Here is an 18,889-nt window from a genome sequence, read left to right as displayed (position 1 = left end):
GGCTGGGACTCTTCCTTTAGGGTTTCCCCAGGCGCATGGGCCTCTTGGGGCTGGTGCCCTTGGCCCATGTAGGCCAAGGAGCACCCCCCACAGCCCATGTGGCCCCCCGGGGCAGGTGGCCCCACCCGGTGGGCCCCCGGGACCCTTCCGGTGGTCCCGGTACAATACCGATGACCCCGAAACTTGTCCCGATGGCCGAAACAGGACTTCCTATATATAAATCTTTACCTCCGGACCATTCCGGAACTCCTCGTGACGTCCGGGATCTCATCCGGGACTCCGAACAACATTCGGTAACCACATACAAGCTTCCTTTATAACCCTAGCGTCATCGAACCTTAAGTGTGTAGACCCTACGGGTTCGGGAGACATGTAGACATGACCGAGACGTTCTCCGGTCAATAACCAACAGCGGGATCTGGATACCCATGTTGGCTCCCACATGTTCCACGATGATCTCATCGGATGAACCACGATGTCAAGGACTCAATCGATCCCGTATACAATTCCCTTTGTCTATCGGTATGTTACTTGCCCGAGATTCGATCGTCGGTATCCAATACCTTGTTCAATCTCGTTACTGGCAAGTCACTTTACTCGTTCCGTAACACATCATCCCGTGATCAACTCCTTGGTCACATTGCGCATATGATGATGTCCTACCGAGTGGGCCCAGAGATACCTCTCCGTTTACACGGAGTGACAAATCCCAGTCTCGATCCGCACAAAACAATAGATACTTTCGGAGATACCTGTAGTGCACCTTTATAGTCACCCAGTTATGTTGTGACGTTTGATACACCCAAAGCACTCCTACGGTATCCAGGAGTTACACGATCTCATGGTCAAAGGAAGAGATACTTGACATTGGCAAAGCTCTAGCAAATGAACTACACGATCTTTTGTGCTAGTCTTAGGATTGGGTCTTGTCCATCACATCATTCTCCTAATGATGTGATCCCGTTATCAACGACATCCAATGTCCATAGCCAGGAAACCATGACTATCTGTTGATCACAACGAGCTAGTCAACTAGAGGCTCACTAGGGACATATTGTGGTCTATGTATTCACACGTGTATTACGATTTCCGGATAATACAGTTATAGCATGAATAAAAGACAATTATCATGAACAAGGAAATATAATAATAATACTTTTATTATTGCCTCTAGGGCATATTTCCAACAGTCTCCCAGTTGCACTAGAGTCAATAATCTAGTTCACATCGCCATGTGATTAACACTCACAGGTCACATCGCCATGTGACTAATACCCAAGAGTTTACTAGAGTCAGTAGTCTAGTTCACATCACTATGTGATTAACACTCAATGAGTTTTATGTTTGATCATGTTGCTTGTGAGAGAGGTTTTAGTCAACGGGTCTGAACCATTCAGATCCGTGTGTGCTTTACAAATCTCTATGTCATCTCCTAGATGCAGCTACCACGCTCTATTTGGAGCTATTCCAAACAATTGTTCTACTTGGAGCTATTCTAAATTATTGCTCCATTATATGTATCCGGTCTCTCTACTCAGAGCTATCCGGATAGGTGTCAAGCTTGCATCGTCGTAACCTTTACGACGAACTCTTTTACCACCTCCATAATCGAGAAAATTCCTTAGTCCACTAGTTACTAAGGATAACTTTGACCGCTGTCCTGTGAGCCATTCTTGGATCACTCTTGTACCCCTTGACTGACTCATGGCAAGGCACACTTCAGGTGCGGTACACAGCATAGCATACTGAAGAGCCTACGTCTTAAGCATAGGGGACGACCTTCGTCCTTTCTCTCTATTCTGCCGTGGTCGAGCTTTAAGTCTTAACTTCGTACCTTATAACTCAGGCAAGAACTCCTTCTTTGACTGGTCCATCTTGAACACCTTCAAGATCATGTCAAGGTATGCGCTCATTTGTAAGTATTATTAAGCATTTTGATCTATCCTTATGGATCTTGATGCTCAATGTTCAAGTAGCTTAATCCAGGCTTTCCATTGAAAAACACCTTTCAAATAACCCTATATGCTTTCTAGAAATTCTACATCATTTCTGATCATCAATATGTCAACAACATATACTCATCAGAAATTCTATAGTGCTCCCACTCACTTCTTTGGAAATACAAGTTTCTTATAAACTTTGTATAAATCCAAAATCTTTGATCATCTCATCAAAGCGTACCTTCCAACTCCGAGATGCTTACTCCAGTCCTTAAAAGGATCGCTGGAGCTAGCATACCTTTTAGCATCCTTAGGATCGACAAAACTTTTCTGATTGTATTGCATACAACCTTTCCTTACGAAAACTGGTAAGGAAACTCGTTTTGATATCCATCTGCCAGATTTCATAAATACAGCTAATGCTAACATGAATCCGACGGACTTTAAGCATCGCTACGGATGAGAAAATCTCATCGTAGTCAACTCCTTGAACTTGTGAAAAACTTTTCGCCACAAGTCGAGCTTCATGAACGGTGACATTACCATCCACGTCCGTCTTCTTCTTAAAGATCCATTTATCTTAATGGCTTGCCGATCATCGGGCAAGTCCACCAAAGTCCATGGATCCGTTCTCGGATTTTATGGCCTCGAGCCATTTATCGGATCCGGGCCCACCATCGCTTCTCCATAGCTCGTAGGTTCATTGTTGTCCAGCAACATGACTTCCAAGATAGGATTACGTACCACTCTGAAGTAGTACGCATCCTTGTCATCCCACGAGGTTTGGTAGTGACTTGATCCGAAGTTTCATGATCAATATCATAAGCTTCCACTTCAATTGGTGTAGGTGCCACAGGAACAACTTCCTGTGCCCTGCCACATACTAGTTGAAGAGACGGTTCAATAACCTCATCAAGTCTCCACCATCCTCCCACTCAACTCTTTCGAGAGAAACCTTTCCTCGAGAAAGGACCCGATTCTAGAAACAATTCATATTGCTTTCGGATCTGAATTAGGAGGTATACCCACTGTTTTGGGTGTCCTATGAAGATGTATTTTATCCGCTTTGGGTTCGAGCTTAATCCTGAAACTTTTTCACATAAGCGTCGCAGACCCAAACCTTTAAGAAACGACAACTTAGGTTTCTCTAAACCATAATTCATACGGTGTCATCTCATCGGAATTACGTGGTGCCCTATTTAAAGTGAATGTGGTTGTCTCTTATGCCTAACCCATGAACTACAGTGGTAAATCAATAAGAGACATCATGGTACGCACCATATCCAATAGGGTGCAACTATGATGTTCGGACACACCATCACACTATGGTGTTCCAGACGGTATTAATTATGAAACAATTTCCACAATGTCTTAATAGTGTGCCAAAACTCGTAACTCAGATATTCATCTCTATGATCATATCATAGACATTTTATCCTCTTGTCACAATGATCTTCTACTTCACTCTGAAATTATTTGAACCATTCAATAATTCAGACTTGTGTCTCATCAAGTAAATATTCTCAACATCTACTCGAATCATCTGTGAAGTAAGAACATAACGATATTCACTGCATGCCTCAGCACTCATTGGACTACACACATCAAAATGTGTTACTTCCAACAAGTTGCTATCTTGTTCCATCTTACTGAAACCGAGGCTTTTCAGTCATCTTTCCCATGTGGTATGATTTGCATATCTCAAGTGATTCAAAATCAAGTGAGTTCAAACGGTCCATTTGCATGGAGTTTCTTCATGCATATACACCAATAGACATGGTTCACATGTCTCACACTTTTCAAAAACGAGTGAGTCCAAAGATCCATCAACATGGAGCTTCTTCATGCGTTTTATACCAATATGACTTACATGGCAGTGCCATAAGCAAGTGGTACTATCATTACTATCTTATATCTTTTGGCATGAAAATGTGTATCACTACGATCGAGATTCAATGAACCATTCAGGTTTAATACTAATCTTGATGGTAGAGGGAGCGTGCGATGTTTGATCATATCAACATTGGAAACACTTCCAACACATATCGTCAGCTCACCTTTAGCTAGTCTCCGTTTATGCCGTAGCTTTTATTTCGAGTTACTAACACTTAGCAACCGAACCGGTATCTTATACCCTGGTGCTACTAGGAGTACTAGTAAAGTACACATTAACATAATGTATATCCAATATACTTCTATCGACCTTGCCAGCCTTCTCATCTACCAAGTATGTAGGGTAATTCTGCTCTAGTGACTGTTCCCCTTATTACAGAAGCACTTAGTCTCGGGTTTGGGTTCAACCTTGGGTTTCTTCACTGGAGCAGCAGCTGATTTGCCGTTTCATGAAGTATCCCTTCTTGCCCTTGCCCTTCTTGAAACTAGTGGTTTCACCAACCATCAACAATTGATGCTCCTTCTTGATTTCTACTTTCGCGGTGTCAAACATCATGAATACCTCAAGGATCATCTTATTTATCCCTGATATGTTATAGTTCATCACGAAGCTCTAGCAGCTCGGTGAAAATGACTTTGGAGAAACATCACTATCTCATTTGGAAGATCAACTCCCACTCAATTCAAGTGATTGTTGCACTCAGACAATCTGAGCACAAGCTCAACGATTGAGATTTTCTCCCTTAGTTTGCAGGCTAAGTGAATCGTCGGAGGTCTTATACCTCTTGATGTGAGCACGAGCCTGAAATCCCAATTTCAGCCCTCGAAACATCTCATATGTTCCGCAATGTTTCGAAAACGTCTTTGGTGCCTCTACTTAAACCATTTAACTGAACTATCACGTAGTTATCAAAACGTGTATGTTCGATGTTCGAAACATCCACAAACGACGTTTGGGGTTCAGCACACTGAGCAGTGCATTAAGGACATAAGCTTTCTAGTGTTCGCATAATCGCTACTATCAACTTTCAACTATATTTTCTCTAGGAACATATCTAAAACAGTAGAACTAAAGCGCGAGCTACAACATAATTTGCAAAAGGTCTTTTGACTATGTTCAGGATAATTAAGTTCATCTTATGAACTCCCACTCAGATAGACATCCCTCTGGTCATCTAAGTGATCACATGATCCGAGTCAACTAGGCCGTGTCCGATCATCACGTGAGACGGACTAGTCATCATCTGTGAACATCTTCATGTTGATCGTATCTACTATACGACTCATGCTCGACCTTTCGGTCTCCGTGTTCCGAGGCCATGTTTGCACATGCTAGGCTCGTCAAGTTAACCCTAAGTGTTTTCGCTGTGTAAAACTGTCTTACACCCGTTGTATGTGAACGTAAGAATCCATCACACCCGATCATCATGTGGTGCTTAGAAGCGACGAACTGTAGCAACGGTGCACAGTTAGGGGAGAACACTTCTTGAAATTTTGTAAGGGATCATCTTATTTACTACCGTCGTCCTAAGTAAACAAGATGCATAAACATGATAAACATCACATGCAATCAAATAGTGTAGTGACATGATATGGCCAATATCATATAGCTCCTTTGATCTTCATCTTCGGGGCTCCATGATCATCTTGTCACCGGCATGACACCATGATCTCCATCATCATGATCTCCATCATCGTGTCTTCATGAAGTTGTCACGCCAACGACTACTTCTACTTCTATGACTAACGCGTTTAGCAATAAAGTAAAGTAGTTTACATGGCGTTCTTCAATGACACGCAGGTCATACAATAAATAAAGACAACTCCTATGGCTCCTGCCGGTTGTCATACTCATCGACATGCAAGTCGTGAATCCTATTACAAGAACATGATCAATCTCATACATCACATATCATTCATCACATTCTTCTTGGCCATATCACATCACATAGCATACCCTGCAAAAACAAGTTAGACGTCCTCTAATTGTTGTTGCATGTTTTACGTGGCTGCTATGGGTTTCTAGCAAGAACGTTTCTTACCTACGCAAAGACCACAACGTGATATGCCAATTGCTATTTACCCTTCATAAGGACCCTTTTCATCGAATCCGTTCCGACTAAAGTGGGAGAGACTGGCACCCGCTAGCCACCTTATGCACCAAGTGCATGTCAATCGGTGGAACCTGTCTCACGTAAGAGTACGTGTAAGGTCGGTCCGGGCCGCTTCATCCCACAATACCGTCGAAACAAGATTGGACTAGTAACGGTAAGCATATTGAACAACATCAACGCCCACAACTACTTTGTGTTCTACTCGTGCAAAGAATCTACGCAATAGACCTAGCTCATGATGCCACTGTTGGGGAACGTAGCAGAAATTCAAAATTTTCCTACGCGTAACACCAAGATCTATCTATGGAGAGACCAGCAACGAGTAGAAAGGAGAGTGCATCTACATACCCTTGTAGATCGCTAAGCGGAAGCGTTCAAGTGAACGGGGTTGATGGAGTCGTACTCGTCGTGATTCAGATCACCGATGATCAAGTGCCGAACGGACGGCACCTCCGCGTTCAACACACGTACAGCCCGGTGACGTCTCCCACGCCTTGATCCAGCAAGGAGAGAGGGAGAGGTTGAGGAAGACTCCATCCAGCAGCAGCACAACGGCGTGGTGGTGGTGGAGGAGCGTGGCAATCCCGCAGGGCTTCGCCAAGCACCATGGGAGAAGAGGAGAAGAACTTGGGAGAGAGGGAGGGGCTGCACCAAAGGCATAAGGTATGTTTGGGAGGCCCTCCTACCCCACTATATATAGGGATCCCAAGGGGGGGGGGTGCGCCAGCCCCTAGGAGATCCAATCTCCAAGGGGGCGGCGGCCAGGGGAGGAGTCCTCCCCCCCAAGGCACCTAGGAGGTGCCTTCCCCTGCTGGGACTCTTCCTTTAGGGTTTCCCCAGGCGCATGGGCCTCTTGGGGCTGGTGCCCTTGGCCCATGTAGGCCAAGGCGCACCCCCCACAGCCCATGTGGCCCCCCGGGGCAGGTGGCCCCACCCGGTGGGCCCCCGGGACCCTTCCGGTGGTCCCGGTACAATACCGATGACCCCGAAACTTGTCCCGATGGCCGAAACAGGACTTCCTATATATAAATCTTTACCTCCGGACCATTCCGGAACTCCTTGTGACGTCCGGGATCTCATCCGGGACTCCGAACAACATTCGGTAACCACATACAAGCTTCCTTTATAACCCTAGCGTCATCGAACCTTAAGTGTGTAGACCCTACGGGTTCGGGAGACATGTAGACATGACCGAGACGTTCTCCGGTCAATAACCAACAGCGGGATCTGGATACCCATGTTGGCTCCCACATGTTCCACGATGATCTCATCGGATGAACCACGATGTCAAGGACTCAATCGATCCCGTATACAATTCCCTTTGTCTATCGGTATGTTACTTGCCCGAGATTCGATCGTCGGTATCCAATACCTTGTTCAATCTCGTTACCGGCAAGTCACTTTACTCGTTCCGTAACACATCATCCCGTGATCAACTCCTTGGTCACATTGCGCATATGATGATGTCCTACCGAGTGGGCCCAGAGATACCTCTCCGTTTACACGGAGTGACAAATCCCAGTCTCGATCCGCACAAAACAATAGATACTTTCGGAGATACCTGTAGTGCACCTTTATAGTCACCCAGTTACGTTGTGACGTTTGATACACCCAAAGCACTCCTACGGTATCCAGGAGTTACACGATCTCATGGTCAAAGGAAGAGATACTTGACATTGGCAAAGCTCTAGCAAATGAACTACACGATCTTTTGTGCTAGTCTTAGGATTGGGTCTTGTCCATCACATCATTCTCCTAATGATGTGATCCCGTTATCAACGACATCCAATGTCCATAGCCAGGAAACCATGACTATCTGTTGATCACAACGAGCTAGTCAACTAGAGGCTCACTAGGGACATATTGTGGTCTATGTATTCACACGTGTATTACGATTTCCGAATAATACAGTTATAGCATGAATAAAAGACAATTATCATGAACAAGGAAATATAATAATAATACTTTTATTATTGCCTCTAGGGCATATTTCCAACAGATATGATATATCCGCTCATGAGCGTGTTGTTATTCGACAAGCTCCCCCCCCCCTTGACTTGCATTGGACGGTGGCTCGGCCACCTATCGTGTTTGGTACTGTTGAGCCGTTGCCGGAGTTGCACCGGTCGACCATGCCGCCCACACTGGATCTGGTACCTGTGGATCCGAGGCCCGTGGTTTCTGGTAATCTTGCTGCACAATTTGCGGAAGCGGGAATTTCTCCAGTTCAAAATGGTAGCTTGGGATCTGGCCCATCACCTTCGGAGGCACTCCAATCTGGCCTAGTGTCTCAAGATTTTTCGGTTGGGCCAATCTCTGGTTCAGTTGTTATTGGGCATGCCTCGTCTCAAAATACCCCAGTTTCTGAGATGCTGGATGCACCTACTGACCCAAGCCCACCAACCCCTCTGCAGGAAATACCACCACGCAACAAACCGCACAACAATTTGAAGCTATGGTAAATGACATGCTGGACCATATTTTAACATGTACCCTGTGTTCTCATAGGGGCCACCTTGTAGCCTCTTGTGGAATGCGAGCGATCTGCTCGGCTTGCTCACACACGGGTCACTCTAGCAAGGATTGTAATGATTTCGCGCGCACCAATGGATTGGCTTGGACACCAATTTCTCTACAACAAAGCACGAGCATATCGGAAAACCCTGCCGGTCAGGGGAACGGTGCCGGAGTTATATGGATAGCTTGCCCAGGCACATCATCGCCGCCCACATTGCGCCAATCCCCCCTTCCTCTTCCCAAAGAAAACCCCATCCCGTCCCCGCAGCTTTCGGCCATGGCGAACTTTGAGCTTGATCCACAGCGCTTCCTGCCGGCAGGCCATCACATCATTGATGGTGGGGACAGGGGCTTCCATGCACCTTCATCACGCCTTTGGCTCGTCCTCCTCGCCACCATGAGGATTACATGGTCGCTGAGGTCATCCCTACTCCGGAGGGACCGCTCGGGCCGGTCAGGGAAGAGATTGTTTAGTTCCTTCAAAATAGAGGTACTCTGGTTCGCTCTGCTCAGCCTTGGTTCCATGGTGTTGGGTTATTTCAAGTCAGGGATCCATCTGTCAGATATATGTTGATTCAGCATGCCCCATTTCCTCTGGGTGATGATCGTTTTGTTAGATTTATGAAGCATGATGAGGGAGAGAATTTTAAGGGGAATCATGGGTTCCGTAAGGGCTGGCTCATGTTCGTTGGTATTCCTCTTGACTATCGCAATACGGAGTTCATATCACAGGCGGTAGGCACCTTTGGAAAATTTCACTCTTGGGATAGTGGGGATCCATATTTGGTTCGTACTTTAGTATAGGCAAATTTTCCGGATACACCATTGGTGCCACGTGATGTGGTCTTTGGAGACTATGCAGAATGGGGAGGAGCTCAGGTCTCGTGGACCGCTGCTTGCTATGTATTGGGAGCTGACTTCACTGACCAGATGCCAAATGATGAAGATCCAATGCCTCTGGATGGTAATCCTCACCCATTGCCTGGAAACCTGCTGCAAGACAATCTGATGTTTGTTCTTCCACCATATCCAATGCTGGGATGGAACGATGCGCCTGTAGCCCCTCCATTGCCTCCGGAAAATCACATTGGGGATGCTGGATGGGGAAATGCCAACTGGGGGGACGATGAGGATGAGCTTCAGCAGCCGCCACAGCCTGTGGTGCCAGAGAAGGATCAGGTCTCTATTGTGATTGATCAGCCTGAGGGTTCTAGGTCTGTTGAACAGCATGTGAGGTTCAGTTTGAGGAGCAACTTCAGTTTCAGCCTGACCAACAGTTACGGGACAATGTGCAGCCGGCCATTTTGGAAAATCCTTTGGCAATTGTACCATATCAACCTCCTGTCATTCAGCAGCATCAGATCTTCATTGGCATGGCAAGGATTGTGGCTGGGCCACCGCTTCCTCCAGAGATGATCTGGAAGAGATCGTTTGAAAATCTGCTACCTGAATTTGCTCTCACAGAGGTGCCTAGACCTATCTTCTTTAAGCCACTTGGGACAGTGACATACTCCAAGCGCACGTGGACCATTGCCTTTGATGATTCTCAGATGATGTCTTCATTGGTGCCAAGCTTGCCCAGCAGCCTTGCTCTGAAGAAATCTATTGTGGCTAAACGCCCAGTTGTCAGAGCTCTTTTTGGAGGTTCACCTGATGAGGTTGTCAGTGCTAATGATAATGCAGTGTCTAAATTTGCCGTGTCTGGATAGGAGTTCTCTGAAGATATTGTGTCTGGCAGCCTGGAGGAGAACTCTTTTTCCTCTTCTGTGGTTTTTTCTTCTATGCAGGCCAAGGAGAAGAAACAGACAAGAAGAAGGAAGACCGTGGCTCCTTTACTGGATACTTCTATACGGAGATGTACGAGAAGCGCGGCAAAACTGGATGGGTTCAAGCCTGTGAGTTTTGAACAACTTTCTCTCCAGGCCACTAAAAGGCATCCCCGGTCCAAGCCCATTCAAGTGAAGGCCCAGCCCAATCCTGACGATGCTGATAATGGCAAGTCTGAAGATATCCCTCCATCCACGCGTCTCAACGTGCTGCAAACAATTGGAGCAGAGCTGGAGATCGACCCCAACCTGCTGTCCAAGGATAAGATTATGGACAATCCAAAAGACTCCTCCTCAAGTGGTGTTTAAATGTTGTAGTTTCAAACTTTATCTAGGTGTAGCGAGCCTGTTAAATTTGTTGCTGTTTATGTCGTGCTAAACTTTATGCTGTGTGGTCAGAACTGGATGCATTTTGTTTCATATGACGTGGGGTGTATGGCATTGTATGTTATGCAGTTTTTGCTACTTTGCTTTTGGTTATCTCATGAATCAAATGTCTATGCATAACAGGAAGGTGCTTTGTTGGAATGTTCGTGGTCTCAACTCTGAAACACGACGGTGTTCTGTTAGAGAGAAAATTACTGAAAGTCAGTGTGCAGTTGCTTTTTTGCAAGAAACTAAGTTATCAGATTATCCTCGTTCATTAATTAAGAGCATTTGCCTTGTGGGTTTTGACCAGTTCATTGAATCACCCTCGGGAGGTATTCTGACAGTGTGGCGTTTAGATGTTTTTAAGGGTGTCTTAATTGAAGTAAAGCCTTTTGGAATTGTCATCAGTTTCACATTGGTGCATAATAGTGACCAGTGGTTTTTAGTAAATGTTTATGGGCCTTGTCAGGGTATAATGAGGGATGAGTTTGTTAACTGGTTGTACAATCTTTAGGTGGAACCCAAGCAAAAATGGTTGTTATTGGGAGATTTTAATTTCATTAGGTCCATGGACAATCGTAATCTTCCTGGTGGGGATGTTAATGACATTTTTATCTTTAATGAGATCATTGGTCACTTAGGATTGCTGGAACTTCCTTTAGAAGGTAGAAGATTCACCTGGTCAAACATGCAGGATGTTCCACTTCTTGAGCAATTGGACTGGTTTCTTACTTCTGCCAGTTGGATAAATCAGTATCCCATGACACAAGTTGCACCTCTTGCTATAACTGCGTCTGATCATGTTCCTTGTGTTATATCTATCTGCACCTCAATTCCAAAAGCTCATATCTTTAGAGGTTTGGAACAAACCTTCACATAAGATTCATATAACTGCAGTTATTATGGACAAATTGAAATCCTTGAGGTTTGCACTCAAAAAATGGCAAAAGGGGCTATCACATATCAAATCACTGATTGAAAAGTGCAATTGGGTAATTCTGTGGCTCGATGATTTGGAGGATTGGAGGCCTCTATCCATACCTGAATACAACTTCAGGAAGATAGTTAAGATGCATCATGAGCACCTTTTACACTTGCAGTTTTTATGCTGGAGGAAAAGGTGCACTATCAGGTATATTAAGGTGGGAGAAGAAAATTCAAAATTCTTCCAGGCCATGCAACAGGGAGGTATAGGAAGAATTCTATTGCTAGGCTGCAACTGTCTGATGGAATAGTTTCTTCAGATCATGGGGAAATAGCTAAGGAATTTTTGGATGCTTTCAAGGGCAGAATGGGAACTGTTAAGCCAATTCTGTTGGGCAATGACATTCTCTCACTTGAGGTGCAGGGTCTTGAGGTGCTCACAAAACCTTTTCAGCTACAAGAAATTGAAAAGGTCATCAAAGAAATGGCCGTTGATAAGGCACCAGGGCCAGATGGTTTTAATGGCCTTTTTATAAATAAATGTTGGTCTATCATATCCAGTGATTTCATTAGGCTGGTGAAGGAATTTCATGCAGGAACTACTCTTTTGGAAAATCTCAATGAAGCTTTCATTACTTTAATCCCAAAAAAGCAAACACCTGAGGGTGTAGGAGATTTTAGGCCAATCTCCTTGACAAGTGTGGGACTAAAATTTCTGACTAAACTGGCAGCTAACATGTTTCAAGAGGAAATCACCAACTGTGTTCATAAGAATCGGTATGGCTTCATTAAATCAAGAACAATTCAAGATTGTATTGCTTGGACTTTTGAGTATATTCATCAAATGCAACCACTCAAAGAAGCCAATCATATTGCTCAAGCTTGACTTTCAAAAAGCTTTTGACTCTATTCAGCATGAGGCAATTTTGAAAATTCATGTGGCAAAAGGTTTTGATAGCAAATGGATCACCTTTGTTCAACAGCTACTATCTTCTGTAACCTCATCTATCCTGTTAAATGGTGTGCCTGGAAAACATTTCAAGTGCAAATGTGGTGTAAAGCAAGGCGATCCTATCTCTCCTTTGCTTTTTGTGATTGCTGCTGATCTTTTGGAGACCATGATCAATGATCTTTTGTGTAAGGGCCAGCTAACCTTGCCATTGCCAAAACATGATCCTGATTATCCAGTGGTGCAGTATGCTGATGATACTTTGCTGTTTGTGAATGCTGACTCAACTCAGTTGGAGGTCCTCAAATCAGTGTTGAACTCCTTTTCTTTGGCAACTGGACTACAAATTAACTTCCACAAATCTTCAATGTACCCAATCAATGTGGAAGCCTCTGTTGCCGCTGCACTTGCTGCTCAGTTTGGTGGCCAGCTAGGTTCAATGCCCTTCACTTATTTGGGACTTCCTGTTGGAACCGCTCGGCCCAAAATTGTTGATTTGCTACCTTTGGTGGATTGCATGGTAAGAAGGCTAACTGCTAGCTCTTGGTTTTTACCACAAGGAAGTAGGTTGCAACTGGTAAATTCAGTGATATCTTCACTGCTTATTTTCTTCCTTTGTAGTCTATCTTTGCCAAAAGGTATTCTAAAGTAGTTAGAAAGGATTCAGAGACAGTGCCTCTGGAGGAAATATGGTCAGGAGAAGGGGCACTCTTTGGCTGCTTGGCCCCTTGTCTGCAGGCCTAAGATGAAGGGGGGCTTGGAATTTTGAATCTGGGACTACAGAATGATGCACTACTTCTTAAGTACCTGAATAAGTTCTATAATAAAGCAGACGTGCCATGGGTTCGTTTGGTGTGGGATTCATACTACTTTCAGAGAATTCCTCATGACACTACTCTATGTGGCTCTTTCTGGTGGAGGGACATTTGCAAATTAATGGATAAGTTTAGGGTTGTTACCTCTGTCACTGTTAGCAGAGGAGATTCTGTGCTATTTTGGTCTGATCATTGGGAGATTGAACAGTCTTGCATTCCTCTTCAAGAAAGGTTTCCAAGGCTTTTCTCTTTCTGCATGCAGAAGAACCTCTCTGTCATGGAAGTGGTACAGGCAGAAAATTTGCAGCAAATGTTTTCTTTACCATTGTTTGAACTGGCTTTTAGGGAGTTCGATCAGTCATCAAGCTTGTTAGCTGTGACCTCCTTGGACAATGGTTGTAATGATATTTGGACTTGGAGGCATGGAAAAAAGGCGGAGTACTTAGCAAAAAAGTACTATGATTTTGCCCATCAGCACGTTCCTGCCAATCCCATTCTAAGCTGGGTTTGGAAGAGTTGATGTACCATGACAATTAAAATGTTTGCCTGGTTGGTAATTATGGACAGAGTTAACACCAAGGATATGATTCAACGACGCCATTGGAAAATTGATGATGGACCTAGTTGTGTCCTATGCCCGACTGGAGTAATTGAGGATAGGAACCATCTGTTCTTCCAATGTAACTTCAGTTTGAGAATCTGGAACTATCTGCAGGTTTCCTGGTTGGATAGCAACGATATGGTGCAAATTGCCTTACATGCCAGGAAGGAGTTTAATAAGCCTTTTTCTCAGAGGTGGTATTTCTTACATGGTGGAATATTTGGAAACTTCGGAATGACAGGGCTTTTAGGCATGTCAAACCAACTTTTAGGCAGTGGAGAAATGGGTTTATCCACGATATTACTCTTCTTTCACACCGTATCAAGACCAGATACAAGGAAGCTCTACTCAAATGGATTGATTTCTTGCCCCCTTGAGGGCCATCTTATATGCATCTTCTTTCTTTCCTAGTTATAGATTTTAGTGCCTCTCCTTTATTTTTAGATTTATATAGCCTTTCTTGTATAGTTTTCTACTATTTCTTCGTTCCTCCTCTTGAGGAACCTTGTATTTGTACCCTATTTTTTCTAATAAAATGTTGTGGGGTGTAAGCCCTGCAGTCTTCCAGGTCAAAAAAGACATTGTTACTAATAAAAGAAAGATACTGGAAGCTGAAATTTTCACCATGCTTGCAAATTATACTTTTAAAGGTGGAATACCTAAGAAGGTAGGAGATCCAGGAGTACCAACTATACCATGCTCCATTAAAGGAAACTATGTTAACACTGCTTTATGTGATCTTGGAGCCGGTGTTAGTGTTATGCCTCTCTCTTTATATCATAGACTTGATTTGAATAAGTTGACACCTACTAAAATATCTTTGCAAATGGCTGACAAATCAACTGCTATATCTGTCGGTATTTGTGAGGATGTGCCTGTTGTGGTTGCAAACGTTACTATTTTAATGAACTTTGTTATTCTTGATATTCCCGAGGACGATAGTATGTCCATTATTCTTGGAAGACCCTTCTTGAATACTGCAGGGGCTATCAGATGTGGGGCTCCGGCAAACCCTTAAGGTTCAAACACTGGGGTGCACGTGAAGTCTTCCCCTCCTACTGATCTACGCTCTAGCTCGCTAAGATCTTGCGGACGAACTCGACGAACTCACAACACAGAAAGACACGGGGTTTATACTGGTTCGGGCCACTGTTGTGGTGTAATTCCCTAATCTAGTGTGGTGATGGTGGATTGCCTCTTGGGCTGATGATGAACAATATAAGGGGAGAACAGCCTCCTGAGGTTGAGGTGTTCTTGCGCGTGTGATCTTGTGGTGTGTCTCTTGATCTCTGATGATCTCCCGGGATGTCCGGCCCTCTCCCCTACTATGGTGGCTAGTCCTATTTATAGAGCCCCTGGTCCTCTTCCCAAATATCGAGCGGGAAGGGAGCCAACAATGGCGGGCTAATTTGAAGGGGGACAACTAGTACAAGTTATCTTGACAAAAGTAGTCTTCGCCTGCACAAAGCTCTGGTGGTGACGCTGCTTTGGGCTCCACGATGACCTCCGTCTTGCAGTCCGTGGTCTTGGTCTTGTTGCACCGGAATTGCAACCTTTGCCTGATGCATCAGTACTCCGTGGCTGCGCTTGCCCCCTTTGCACCAAAGAGGAAACAAGGACGCTGCGCGCTGGCGCCCGCCTGTTGTCGATCGTCATGGCTCACGTCACGAGAGCCTCGTGAGGTTTGCCTTGCCTTGACATCTCCGCTTCTCGTGAGCCTGCCTAGCTAGGCCACTCCAGAGGAGGTCTTGCATCGTCTGCCTCGTGAGGCTTGGCCCCTCGCGAGGGTCTTGGTTGCTTTGTTGGTGAAGATGGGCCGTACGGCCTGCTGGCTCCGCCACGCCGTGGGCCGCAGGCAGGCAAGTCTAGGGACCCCCGCTCCCACAACACTAACAGTAGCCCCCAGGCCCAAGGTGCGCTCGGGCTTGGCTTCGCGGCGAAGCCAAGGGTCAAGCTCGAAGCGTCGCGGGCCCCAAAAGCCTGCGGCCTCGGTTGACGCGTGGCGGTTGATTGGACATGGGCATCTCCGCTTCCCCACACTGCCTTTGAATCTGCCTGGCTATGCGGCACTGCTTCTTGCACAGTTATTCTTCCCTCTCCGCGCCTGGCTCTTCCAATCTTCCAATCTCCCTGCTTCCTCGATGCCCTGCTCCGCTCCTTAATCCGACCAGCGCTCCGCCCGCTTCACCGTCATGGCGCCGAAGCAAGCCATCAAGGGGAAGAAACCTCTGCCCTCGCCAACTGCGCCCCCATCCTTCGAGCCGGCGCTCGGCCGGCCTAGGGTGATCAACGACGAGGCCATGGGCAAGGTGCGCCCCATGCTCGCCTCCGGCTTCAACGAGTGGGGAGAGACGTCGGCCTGGCCTGCGTCTCGCCCCAGCATGGCCCGGGCAATCACCGAGGTTCCAATCTTCATCGACGCCCTCTGGGCTGGCCTGCTTCCTCCCTTCTCCGCCCTCTTCAACGCGGTGCTCGAGCACTATCAGATCCACATGCTCCATCTCGACCCTCAATCTGTGACCCTTCTTGCCGTCTTCTCTTTCGTGTGTGAGGCCATGGTGGGCATTTCCCCCTCCGTGGCGCTCCTCCGCCACTTCTTCTCGCTGCATCTCACCAGTGCCCGGCAGAGCTCAGGGTGTGTGGGCTTCCAGGCCGTGGCTGCGACATTAGGCATGGGGATCGACTTCGAGCTCCCTTCATCCGCGAGCGAGTTCCGCACGCGATGGGTGTTTGTTGATGTCGGTGTGCTCAACCCTCTGCTCCAAGCTCCGGTGGGGCCTGCCATTCCAAACCCTGGCTGGTGCCATCATAAGCTCACGAGCCCCTGCCTTGCCCCCGTCTGGCCAGGCTGCGTTGGTTGAAGGACCTTGGTGTGACCGCGCCCATGGTGGTGAGGGAGTTCGTCAGGCGTCGAGTTGCTCCGCTTCAGCGCCATTCTCGCCCGATGTGGGACTTGCTCAGCAGTCAGGACAACATGAGGGTTCAGGAGGAGGGGATCCCTCTCGATGTGCGGCAAACGGTGCTCATGGTCCTATCTGGTGTCCCTCTACCGGATGAGATGCCCATGAAAAGCTGCATGTTGTACCGCTGCGAGAACAAGGTCACCTTTGCCATGAACATGCCTTCCTTTGATGAGTGGGGGCTGCGCCCAATTGGCTTGGTGGGGCCCCTGCGAGAATCCTGTCATCGTGGTCCCATTCTTCGCCGCCGGTACCGAGCTCGCCCTAGGTGACGGTGTGGGGGAGCGAGCGGCGACGGGTGCCGACTGCTCAGATGTTGAGGAGCACATGTCGAGCGGTGATACGGGGGCGTCGTCCTCGGGAGATTGCGGCGCCCCTCCTGAGGCGCCGGTTGCTAACGAGATGCGGCATGCGGCTCTCGAGGCCGAGGCTCCAGGGGCCTCGGGAGGTCGCAGCGAGGAAGAGTCAGGTTGTTCGCCACAGCCGGGCTCCCCTAAGGCTATCCCTCTTGGTTCTTCTTCGGCTCCTCCGTGCGCCGGTCTTCACGTCCAGCGCTTTGGTCGCCTTTGCATGGACTTCGAGGAGCTCCGCAAGAGGAAGGGATCCCCCAGCGGTAGCAACATCTTTGGGCCGTTGAAGCGACAGAAGTACATCTCTGTTGATGAGTAAGTACCTTATCTTGGTGATCTTCTATGTGCCTCCTTCCTTTCCTGACGATTCTCCCCTCAGGTCCCCTTCTGCTAAGGCCGCGAAATCTCCAGAGAAGCAGCTCCCTCTCGTCCCATCGCACTCGCCAAGCTCCAGTGCTTCAGGTTCGGACGCTGCACACGGCGTGGGGTCAGCCTCGGGAGCTGGTCCGTCATCAAGGCGCCCCGAGCTTGTGCCTTTGCCGTCCTTTCTTCGCGGTTTTGCTCGGAGTGCAGCAGGCGTTCCAATGGCTCCTCCCTTGGTCACGGTTGGTAGATGGCTAGCCTCGATGCTAGAGCCTCCTTCAAGCAGCGGGCCTTGTTCGGTTTGGGCCCCTCGCGAGGGTCAGCTAGCGCCTGGGGCCGCGCCAGCCCCCAGCCCCCAACCGGGAGATGGCGCGCCACTTGATGCTCCACCCGCAGCCCTCGAGGCGGAGGACGAGGTGAGCCAAGCGTTCGAGCGCGGGCGCAGCGTGGTTCGCCACGAGCTCTTCTAGGAGGCGATGGGCGCGATGAACCGTCTTGGTGAAGAGCTTGCTAGTGTCGACTTGCGTCTTGAGGCTGAAGGTCTTCGGTTGGTGGAGGAGCAGCGCAAGCCGCGAGTGGCCATCAACCTTGGCCGTTATCATCGTGACCTCGAGAACACGAAGGCTGAGGCGTCCCTCGAGATTGCCAATGAGGCCCGCTCGCGAGCTTTGGAGGAAGCTCACGAGGCCGATCGCTGCCGCAAGGCTATGGAGGAGCGCACGTGGGAGCTCCAGGCCTGGAGCGCGTCCCATGAGCAACAAGTCGAGGCGCGCGGGGCCGCCCTTGTGTCGATGAGGGGGATGACTGCGGAGGAAGAGGAGGTCCGGCGGCGTGAGGAGACGCTGGCCCTGGAGGCCGTGGAGCACGGCCTCGAGCTCGAGCGACTGGAGACGAGGGAGCATCAAGTCGCTCAAGCTAAAGATACCGTCGGGGCCCGTGAGGCCAGAGTCGAGGAAGAGATCAATCGCCGGGTGGCCGTGGTTCGCGCTGATCTGGAGGGCAGGTACGGCTTGAGGCTGGAGCTCGCCGGACAGGAGGGTGCGGGCAGGGCCGCCGCCCTCGGTCCCAGGTTGGACGCAGGCCGAGAGGCGTGCTGAGGCCACAACCGTCGCCCTGGTTACGGCGCAGGCGGACCTGGCCTCCGCCTGCGCCGAGCTTCTTTCCCTCCGGAGACGAATTGACGACACCGAGGCCATCGCTCGACAAAATAGAGAGGAAGTGCTCCAATGCCAAACGCTGGAGCGCAAGCATGCTCCTATGCTTCAAGA

Source organism: Triticum dicoccoides, chromosome 6A, assembly GCF_002162155.2.
Source record: "Triticum dicoccoides isolate Atlit2015 ecotype Zavitan chromosome 6A, WEW_v2.0, whole genome shotgun sequence".
Classification (NCBI taxonomy): domain Eukaryota; kingdom Viridiplantae; phylum Streptophyta; class Magnoliopsida; order Poales; family Poaceae; genus Triticum; species Triticum dicoccoides.
This window is presented reverse-complemented; position numbering follows the sequence as displayed.